At 39.3% G+C, this 10,369-nt stretch overlaps 1 pseudogene across 1 annotated transcript; it reads right to left on the bottom strand.

The window, feature by feature from the left end:
• Window positions 1-3,360: 3,360 nt before the first annotated feature.
• Window positions 3,361-7,904, bottom strand: LOC149212637 (filament-like plant protein 4; annotated as a pseudogene). The gene is made up of 4 exons (XR_016250254.1): window positions 7,746-7,904; window positions 4,946-7,447; window positions 4,641-4,704; window positions 3,361-4,437 (listed from the first exon to the last, which is right to left on the bottom strand). The product of XR_016250254.1 is annotated as a filament-like plant protein 4 (transcript).
• Between the last annotated feature and the right edge of the window lie 2,465 nt (window positions 7,905-10,369).

Raw genomic sequence — 10,369 nt, 5'->3', positions numbered from 1 at the left:
ATGGGGGGGTTTGTTTCATAGTACAATAGGTTGGAAGATTCTTATCATTTTTTTGAGTTTGGTCTCCCCTATTATCTTTGATATAGGGTTGGAAGATCTTTACCTTAGTGGTAAATCGATCTCCCTTAGATGATTCTTCTTATTTAGATCGAGACTTCATTTTTTAGGAGAATGAAGGTTATGGAACTTGACCTAGAGACCAGTAGGGTTTGGAGATATTTACCCTTATAGTAATCGATCTCCCGTACTGTCAGTTGTGGATTATTCTTCTTTTATGACACGAGATGAGACTTATGATGCAGATGGAAATTCCTCCCTAACTGAGACAGAGTGTTGAAAATTGGGGCATATATGGGACGAATTTCTCCATATAAACCCAACTTGCCCAAGGAAGAATTCAAATTGGTTAAAGGAAAATATCAATTTTAATGTGGTTTTCGCACTCTCTTTGAGGTGACAAATTTATTTGGGCAAGAAATCTTCTAGACAATCCATCAAAGATCTCAAGTCAAGTTATTATGTGGCAAACAATGATTTTATTTGAATTTATTGTGGCATAATTTCTTGTATCTTGCCCAAGGGATGTGACCCTTCATAGGTGGCAATAACTATAAATAGGCATCAATCTTCCTCCATTTGGAACAATTGAACTCGTACTTATGTGGAAGATTTCATATGGTTTTGAGGCAACTCACACTAATTCTTGTGGTTCATTTTTCTCTATGGCTCGCAATAGTATCTCTGTGATTCGCAATACCCAGTGGTTGGTAATCTTTTGTGGCTCACATTGTTATTTCTGGACAATGCACTATACTCCAATGGCTCACTTTATCTCACATTAGCTCGCATTGTCTCCACAGTGGCTCGCATCAGTTTCTCTGTGGCTCGTGTAGTATATTTGTGGCTTGCACCATTCACAGTGGCTCGCATCTCTTTGAGATTTGCATTGTATCTCTGAGATTCATATGGCATTCTTTGTGGACAAAGATTGTATGCATAAGTCTGTATGGTATTCTATGTGGACAAGATCATATGGTATTCTTTGTGGACAAGATTGTATAGCATATGTTTGTGCCTTCATAACAAGATCGTATGGTATTCTCTGTGGACAAATCGATATAGCATTCCCTGTGACTCGCAATAGTTTCTTTATTGCTCACACTCATTCTTTGTGGCTTGCTTTGGTTATATTATATGTTGGCAATGATACTTGTGATGACAATATGGTTGACCTAATGATGTATAACCTTTGATATGACAGTGAACTTGGCATAGCAGTGACCTTTGTATGGCAATGATCTTTGATATAACTGTGGTCTTAACATGACAGTGACTTTGTTCTATGACAATGACCTAATTATGTATGATTGTGATCTTCATGACGACGCCTTTGATATGTGATATAGAGATCTACATGACAGTGACCTTGTTGCATAACAATGATTTTGTGTATGACTGTGACAATGATCGTCATGATAGTGCCTTTGATATGAGATCTACATGACAATGACTCTGTTGCATAACAGTGATTTTGATGTATGACTATAATGGTGACCTTAATATGACAGTAACAACAATAATCTAGATGACAGTGATAACAATAGCTCTAAAGTACTCTTGATGGCAGTGGTAACAGTAATTTGTGTGCATGTCAGATGTTAGTGACAGTTTAGCGTTATGCTTTTATGACGATGGCCACGGATACACATGCTACTTATGACAGCAATATGAAGGCCGTTGTATACTTGTCAGCTATCATCTCAAGAGGATCTAGTATGATTATGGATTGGCCCAAGAGGCCTAATGTATTGGATGTTACTTATTGTACTTTGTATCCCAGCTAAACTTTTGATGAATATCTAAGAAAAAGAATCTGGTTGGATTTCCACCCTTGTGGGGTTCTACCCTAGTCTCTGACCTAAATCCTTGTGTCTCTATTATGTATGCTTTTCTTCTATTGTTCCTAATTGTTATGTTGCATTGTTGATGTTATTTTTCTCTCTACATAATTGCTAATGATGATATGATGTTATGGGATGAATGTAATATTAAAATGGTGAAAAAGTTTAAAATTGCAATTATCTATAGCAAAGAGCAATATAGCCCTAAAAATAACATTCTTCAGATTAGACCAAAAACAATTAAAAGAATGCTTTTAAGTCTTATTTTTCTATTGATACATTTCATCAATCTGCTTCTGTTTTTCACCTTCCTTTCTCTTCAAAATGTTTGCATCATAGTCCATGCATGCCTAACTAATAACACCAAGCCCATGCTGCTTGGGGAATAAAGCTCTGACCAGACGGAAAGAAAGGTCACAATTGCTGGTAAACAAATGTCATACTTCTCCTACAATCTGTGTCCATAACCAACTTTGACACGTTCACAATTTAGACCACAGAGTATTTTGAAAGATTCATAAAACCAGGGAACTACATTCCACTCTCGAATTATGTATTTTACGAGCATAAAAATTGTTAAGAACAATTTCTACAAGCTAGTGGATAAATTACAATAATTTTAATCTAATGAACTTTCTCATTTTCAGATGCAGTTTTGTTTCTTGCGCAATCAAGCGAAATCATTTTCATCTTCTTGCCCAACTTCACAGATTACAAGCTCTATATGACTCCAAGATGGTTCAAACATTATATACTAGAGGCACTTTATTCAAAACCAGGGGCTTATTATTTAATGAGGATGTAATTGGTTAGATTCATATGTTTTATTGAAGTTATTAACAAATGGTTGTGTGAACTAAGTGACAAAATCCTTAGCATGTTAGCTTGCTTTCTTATAATAGCTAAAACTTGCTGCATGTTTGTCTGTTTCTACAACTGTCTGTTGTTTCATCCGTAATGCGTTTCCATTCTCGATTAAATGAATGGTTAAACAAAATTTTCCATTCTTGGTTGGAACCCATAGAGATGTAAATACCATCAACTGGGATCCTTCTAATGTTATAAAATTCATGTATATTCCTGCATGGAATTGGGTTATTTCCCTTTTTTCTGAAACTGAACTGTACCTCCCAAGCCACAGCGAGAACATGGATGCCTAATAAAGCATGAGATATGTTTAAGCTCTGACCGTTACCAGCTCAAAACAAGAAGGTAGATCTTTATCACATTGCTCCAAAGAAACAGAGTTACCATGGAAGGTATCAAGAAGTAATGCACGTCAGTATGGAATATGTAAACTTTCCAGTCAGTATCATTGAATTCTACATCCTCAAGAGATCTATTAACTTGGTTTCAGTATCATTGATTTTACATCTCAAGAGATCTATTAACTTGGTTTTCTTTAATCTGATGAATTTCAACTGATACAAAGTAATGAGTTATGATGGCTAGTGTGCTATGCCACCACAACTCGACATTTACAAATTCCAGCAAAGTAATGAATTATGATGACCAGTGTGCTATGCCACCACAACTCAACATTTACAAATTCCAGCAAAGTAATGATTTATGATGACCAGTGTGCTATGCCACCACAATTCAACATTTACAAATTCCAGCATAGCTGGGGTATGTCTAATACCAATTCAGCACAAAAAATCGGCAAACAAACAAACGAGGTCACCCCTTGGAATCTACAAATGTGCTGTGCTTGAGATCGAGATCATCTGGGTATAGAAATATTGACATCATTTAGAACTCATTGTCTTGTATATAGTGGCTTTTAAGCATTCTAAGGCCATATTCCAAACCCAGAATAGAAAAGCTCATATGCAGTTTACCAATCAATACTCACTACACACTTGCCCTTGCTTCTTGGTCTATTGGCTACTACTGCTCTTTGTCCTGGAGAAGAACCTACTAAACCCACTCCCATGCTTTTCAGATGAGGAAGATGATGATTTTCCCTCACCTGTATTTAATGACTTAGATAGAGCATTCCTGCTAAGGAGCGAGGAATCCTATTTCTTTGATGTGTGGGCTTTACAGGATACTCGGTTGGTGGACTTGCTTCCGTATCAGAAGAGCTAGGTATTGTCAAGTGGCCTTCACTATAATCTGCATGCACGGGTGAGAAAGGTTCATTATTTTGATATGAATCGGGAACAGTCCTGCCAGATAATTGGTTAGATTTCTGTCTGTGATTTCCAGTGCCTGACATATCAGGTTCAGATGCCCCTGGGGCACATTGGCTGTTGGAGGTAGGACACTGTTCAAGTCTTTCATTACCTTCACTGCTCTGACACAAGTAATCAGAAGCATCCAGTACATGATGCCCGGAATGCTTGCTGTTTTGGGAAAATGATTCTTGCCCTACAAAAGGACAAGCACCTGAGCTTGATTGTCCATTTTCTATATCATATGACCAATCCATGGAGTCCTTCGGAGAAGACAGTGCTTTCAACTGTCTCCCTAGAATAAGTATTGTTTGTTGGCACTCGGCAATCTTCTCTGCAGCGGCAGCTATCTCCCTTTGCTGCAAAAATAAACTATTCATGAGCAATATAGACCCTTATTTTTAAGACAAACTTTTAAAGCATCAGCGAAGAAAATAGCATCCTCTATTACAATAAAAGGTTAGTATATGAAAAAAAACTCTACCACCGTTGAAATGCAGCTATCAGTCCACGCTGAAATTGGAAGATTCACAGAGTTAGACAACTCATAAAATGTTAATACCTGTCTTGTCTTTAAATCATTATCTGGAACCGAGGAATGGGAACACGCCAACTCTTCATCCTTCCTGCATTCCAATAACAGATATAATTGTAAAATTAACCTCAAGGTTTGACACTCAAACCACACTGCTTAAGCTTTATTAGACATAGTTTCCGCTTTCAAACTACTGCATAGTTTCTTTTTTAACGAGACAAATAGTTGAATAGCCCGACAAGTTCAATTGATTGACACAATCAAAATTGTATTTCATATCAAATGATAACCAGAGTACCATGCATAGCCATGGTTGCAGCATTTGCACTAACCTTTGCAGCTGTTCCTGCAGATCCTGGAACTTTGCTTCGGCATCATCATAGTGTTTGTGCTCCTCTTGAAGTTCTGACTCCAAAGCCTTCACCGTTTCACACAAATGGTTCCTCTCAATTTCTGTTGCCTTCAACTGTGACTCCAACTCTGCTTTGACCGAAGTCATGGCTTCCAACTGATTTTCTGCAAGAAGGTTTGACTCCTGAGTAGAGGTTAGTTGTTCTCGTATCTTTGCCAGCATCTCCTCCATTTCAGCAAGTTTATCTTTCGTTTGTTTTAGCTCCTCTTTGGATGCCATCAATTCATTTATTAAGTTATCTTTCTCAGTCTTCACCTGTGTAAGCTCCTCTTCTAGAACTGCATGTCTAGCCAATCCAGCCTTCACCTCAGACTCTAAAGCAGTTTTTTCCGCTTGAATGACACTAAGCTCACCATCCGCATTGGGAACACTATTATACAATAATAAAGAAGGTGCACTAGAAGTTATATTTTGTTCCAGTTGGCTAGGTTTGAGATCCCCATTTTCGAAATAAATAGATTTATCAATGTCAGGTATTATACTGGAATCTCCATTTGCTTCATCCTGAGCTTCATATTCCCCAAAAGCAGGAGCACAAATTTCAGAAAGATGGGTCAATAAAGAAGATATCTGCGTAATAAGCTGTATGATCTCCACTTTGCCATGCAAAACTTGATTTAGAGATTTTGTAAATGCCTCAACACTGGTATTGAAATCAAGCACTTTTGAGGCTGGGAGATTCTGGGAACTCTGAGCTTTTTTTACCATATATTCTAGAAGAGTAACAACTCCAGAAACAAGACTTTCCAGCTTAGGATCAGCAACATCAATTTGAAATTTAGCATCGGAGAGAGATATATCTTCCTCTTCTTCTATCGATCTTTTGGTAAACTGAGAAGCATCTTGATTATCAAGATCGTGAGAGGGCAAAGGATTTTTTAGCAGCTGCTTAGTACAAGAGTCAGAGCCAGTGAGAACGCCACCTGTCTGTGTCATAGCACGCTTAACAACTTCCATCACTTTATGTGCGTCACCACCCTCAACATGCACCTCAAAGATGGTATCTAGCCTTGCCTGAAGACTAGCTAAAGCATTCTCATTGGCATCATTTTTAGATTGCAAGGCAGTCAGCTCCTCTTCCACAGAAGCTGGCTTTTTGGATAGATCTGAACATAGTTGATTGGCAGACTGAAGTTCTGAATCCCTTTTTGCAATAGTCTCTTCCAAAGAGGTCTTATCTTCGCCTCCTACAATGCTTTTCTCACTTGAGACGTCCAATTTTCCAGTTGTCTGATCCATTTTCGGTGAAGGGAGAGAGGCCAACCTCTCCATCTCTGCAAAGTCATCCATCAAATCCACTTTTTCTGACTCCAGAGTCTTGTCACTTCTTCCTAAATCCTTTTCCTTCTTAATTTGAGATAGCTCTGAAATCAGAGCTGAGGCCCATGACTCTGCACAGCTTACCTCATCATCATTCCCATCTTCAGACATCGAGGTTAAGCTAGGTGGGTTACTTGCAGTTTGACTCCTCGGTCCTTCAATGTGCAGCTCAAGGGCAGGTTTTCTCTGTTTCTGATCATTATTTAAAACTTCCAGTTGTTTCTCGAGACTTGAGAGTTTACTTGCTGTTCTAGCACACAATGTTCTTGAAGCTTGAAGGTCGCCATTTCGCTTTGCAAAGGCCTCTTTTAGCATTTTTGTTTCTTACTCCATGGCCAATAGGCGTTCTATTAGATATTCAGATTCTTTTTGACCTTGATCTTGAGAATCATATCCAGAATCAAACGAATGAGAAACAAATGAACCACGGCCTTTGGCAGGTGACCTCCTTCTCCGGCCTTCTCCCATTTCTTTCCCTAGGGTCTCAACTTCCATCTTCATTTGAGCCAATGCAGCAGGTCCTGGCAATTTTTTCCAAACTAGACTCCAAAGTCTTTGACACTCTGCTTCTAACTTTGCAATCTTTTTAACAGCTTCTAAATGCTGCTTATTAGCTGCATCTGCACTTTTCATACTAATATTTTTTTCCTCATTGCGAATCTCAAGTTCCTTGCTGAGAAAATGAAGTTCATATTTCAAGGATGACATATCATGTTCATATGATTCAATATTTACTTGGAGCACTTTAACCTCAGCCTGGGCTTGAGCTCTAGCTTCATTTAATTCTCCACAGTTTTTGTACGTTCCTGTAATGATCTGGATATTGCAGTATTCTCTGCTCCTGCCTGAAGAAGCTGTTGTTCTAAAGCCACTATTTTGGCCTCAAATTCAAATCTGATTTTCTCCCATTCTCTAGTTTTGTTGACAATAGTTTCATGAAGTTTGTGCTCTTGCTCCTCTCTTACATGCCGAAGTTGTCTCATGCACTCTTTGAGAGCACCATCCAAATGGGCTACCCTGTCTTCAAGTACAACTTTTTGCTGCTTCAGAGACTCAGCCTGTTGTTTTGAAGCCCGTGCTTCAGCCCCTGTCTGCTCCCAACCTGCCCAGGAAACACTGTTCAATCAATTTCCAAGCATGACCACAAATAATAGGTAAAGAGCAGGTTAATAACCTAGAAATCTCTTACAGAACTAGTAGTAAATAAGGCTGTATACTAACATATGCATCCCCAAAGGAAAAGAAAATTCAAGTGAGTCTAAGAGCAGTGATTGTTAACAGGCTGATAAGTTGAAAATGCAATCTAGTATGGGTCAATTTTCAAGAGAAAATCATATCAAACTTTTGAGCCACAAATCTTGATGTTTAAATGGAACAAATAACACTTAAATAAATGCTACCTGACATGAGTTCTTCTGCAACTTTCGCGTGCTCTTTCACCAAACTTTCTTTAGTATTGATCTCTGAGAGAGCTGCAGAAAGCTTTTCATTCAAACTCTTTACTTTATCCTCTGATTCTTGCAACTTTGTCATTGCCTCCTCATACATATGAGCATATTCCATAAAAGCCCTGGAGGCATCCTGTGCCTTGGAGATGCCCTGCTCAACCAAGTAAAAGAATTCAGTAAAGGTAGTCAAACTTCAAATTTTGAACAAATTAAATAAGATGCATCAAACACACTTATCATAAGAATTAATGTCAAGTATATTCAGAAGTAAAAGTATTAGTATGATCGGTGACTTTATTAGGAAGTTAATGATTTGGCACTTTCTCAAATATGGAACCTGCTAGAGGCCCCTTTCCAGAACCATGGCCATCACTTAAAAGTTGAATGGCAACTTTTCCAAATTTTGTAAACAATGCAGCTAGGAAATGGCATATCTATAATATATATAGATGCCAAATCAATTGTTTTCCTTCTAATGTTTTGACCTGTACACTGCTGGCCTTTCGCATTCGAGAGATCATAGATAAGATAAGATAATTTTATTGATGTCCAAGGAATGACCAAGGGATAGGTCAATGAGACTAGGAAGTGAATCTGTCATAAGTCCTGCAGAAGTGCACTCCCCAGAAGCATAAAGCAAATTCAGCTAACAAAATCGAAATGGTTTAGGCCAACGTTTGCAACATTTTTCCCCTTCGTTTTTGTCCAGCATATGGATATACAGGTATGAATATGTTGACACATAATCCATGAATCTGTTTGATAAGATGAAAAAATAATTATTTGTGTGAGTTTTGATAAGATGAGAAATTATAATTAAATATTAACAGCTTGCCTCATAAGATATGATATGTCATATTCTTAAGTACTACCTGTCAGGGTGACATCGGCTATTTTAATTTTGAAGACACTGGATCACCTGTAGACATCAATATCATCTGTGTCATTTTCTTTCTCCATCCACCCTGCTGTTACCAGTTTCATATATGCTCTGATTGGGTTATTGATGATGCATTTCATATTCTGCCTAAACTCTGTGTGGGCTAAGTTCATGCTACATGCTCAGGTTAGAAGTTCCAGCACAAAAATTATGGTAATAAGTTTTATAATGGGTTCCTGCTATTTTTCTTTTACAGAGCATACACTGAGAACAATCAGGAGCTGTTAATGTTTTTCAGAAGTGTTCTTGAAATGAATACTAGATATGATGAAGTTATGATATTAGCATTCACTTTAAGTCTCATTCTAATCCAGATTGGCTTGAGAATGAAATAAGATAAGATAAGATAATTTTATTAATGTCCAACAAATGACCATAAGAGGTCAACAGGACTGTCGGTTACAATGATTACATCATGCCAAGCCGGTGGACCAAACAGTGCCCTTTAACATTTCTTTTAAAAAGCAGAAAATACATCTACAATCTAAGTAAATGTAAATGTAGAAGCTAGAAGCTCTCGGCCTCAAAACAAAGCACTGCGATGGAGCAGAGAAGGAGAAGAAGAAGGAGAAGAAAAGGCAAGGGTCTCCTGTCCAGATCCTACTCCTAACATCCGAGGTCGAGAGAAGAAAACTGAGAGAAGCATGTCAAAGTTTGCTGTCTTGTGGGCATACTGGGCTGTCGCTGCTGTCGCCTGGAGGTTCTAGGGCGCCTCCTAGGGGTGGATCCAATCCTGGAGCGCTGGTGCAGTCTGGTGGGTCGCCCCCCTGGGACCGCACTGATCTGGTCTCAGTGTCTGTGGGTCGGTCAATGGTTCTTTTGGTGCCCCGCACTGAAGGTAGCACCCTAAAGAAGTCCATGATCTTCTGCGTGGTGTCCGATCTGGTGGGGGGTTGAAGAAAACGGGCCCGAAATCTGAAGGCTCCTAGAGATAAAGTGCAAGGCATCTCGGATCAACATATCTGAGGAAGTTGGTCAATGTCTGAGAAGACCTGAAGAGACAATGGAAACGACCTCGAATCTCGTAGTAAGCAAGGCATCCGAAGATGAAGTGTGTCTCTGTCTCTATCTCCTGTAAGTGACAGCGTTGGCAAATCCTAGCTGCCCTATCGATGTGGTGATCTATCTCCACTCGGAGTCTATGAGACCCAACTCTGAACTGCCCGAGGGGGATTCTAAGGGCATGCATCCAATGCTGGAATGTGTATTGGGGTCTGATGATGAGCCCATCCCTGATTTCCAGGCAATGCTCCACGTCGAAGGCCATTTTTGGACGCAACCCATTGGGAGGATTGGTCCATGTAATCTAAATGTATCGTTTGTAAATATCCTCCTTAATGATTTTATTCAGCTCTTGCTGATTGGGGAGGAGGTGGCCTGAGCATTTAGAGAGTACTGAAAAGGAGGGAGATGGTCAATCTGGATTCCTAAAGCCTCCAGAAGCTCTGTCACACCAGGGTACCAACATTTGGATCGGTCTATCTGCATACGGGCGATGTTCTCCGAGGAGCAATATGCTAAATATGGGTATTTGTCACGACCCTTCCTCGTATCTGCCAGGCCTCGGAGCCTGTGCAGGAGCGACACTAACTTGAATATCACCTCTAGGCGGAATGGTTGAGCCCCAAACTCTGCT

This window comes from Pinus tabuliformis, chromosome 1_1, assembly GCF_031772625.1.
Source record: "Pinus tabuliformis cultivar Carrire ecotype Pingquan chromosome 1_1, CPIR1, whole genome shotgun sequence".
Taxonomy (NCBI): domain Eukaryota; kingdom Viridiplantae; phylum Streptophyta; class Pinopsida; order Pinales; family Pinaceae; genus Pinus; species Pinus tabuliformis.
This window is presented reverse-complemented; position numbering and strand designations above follow the sequence as displayed.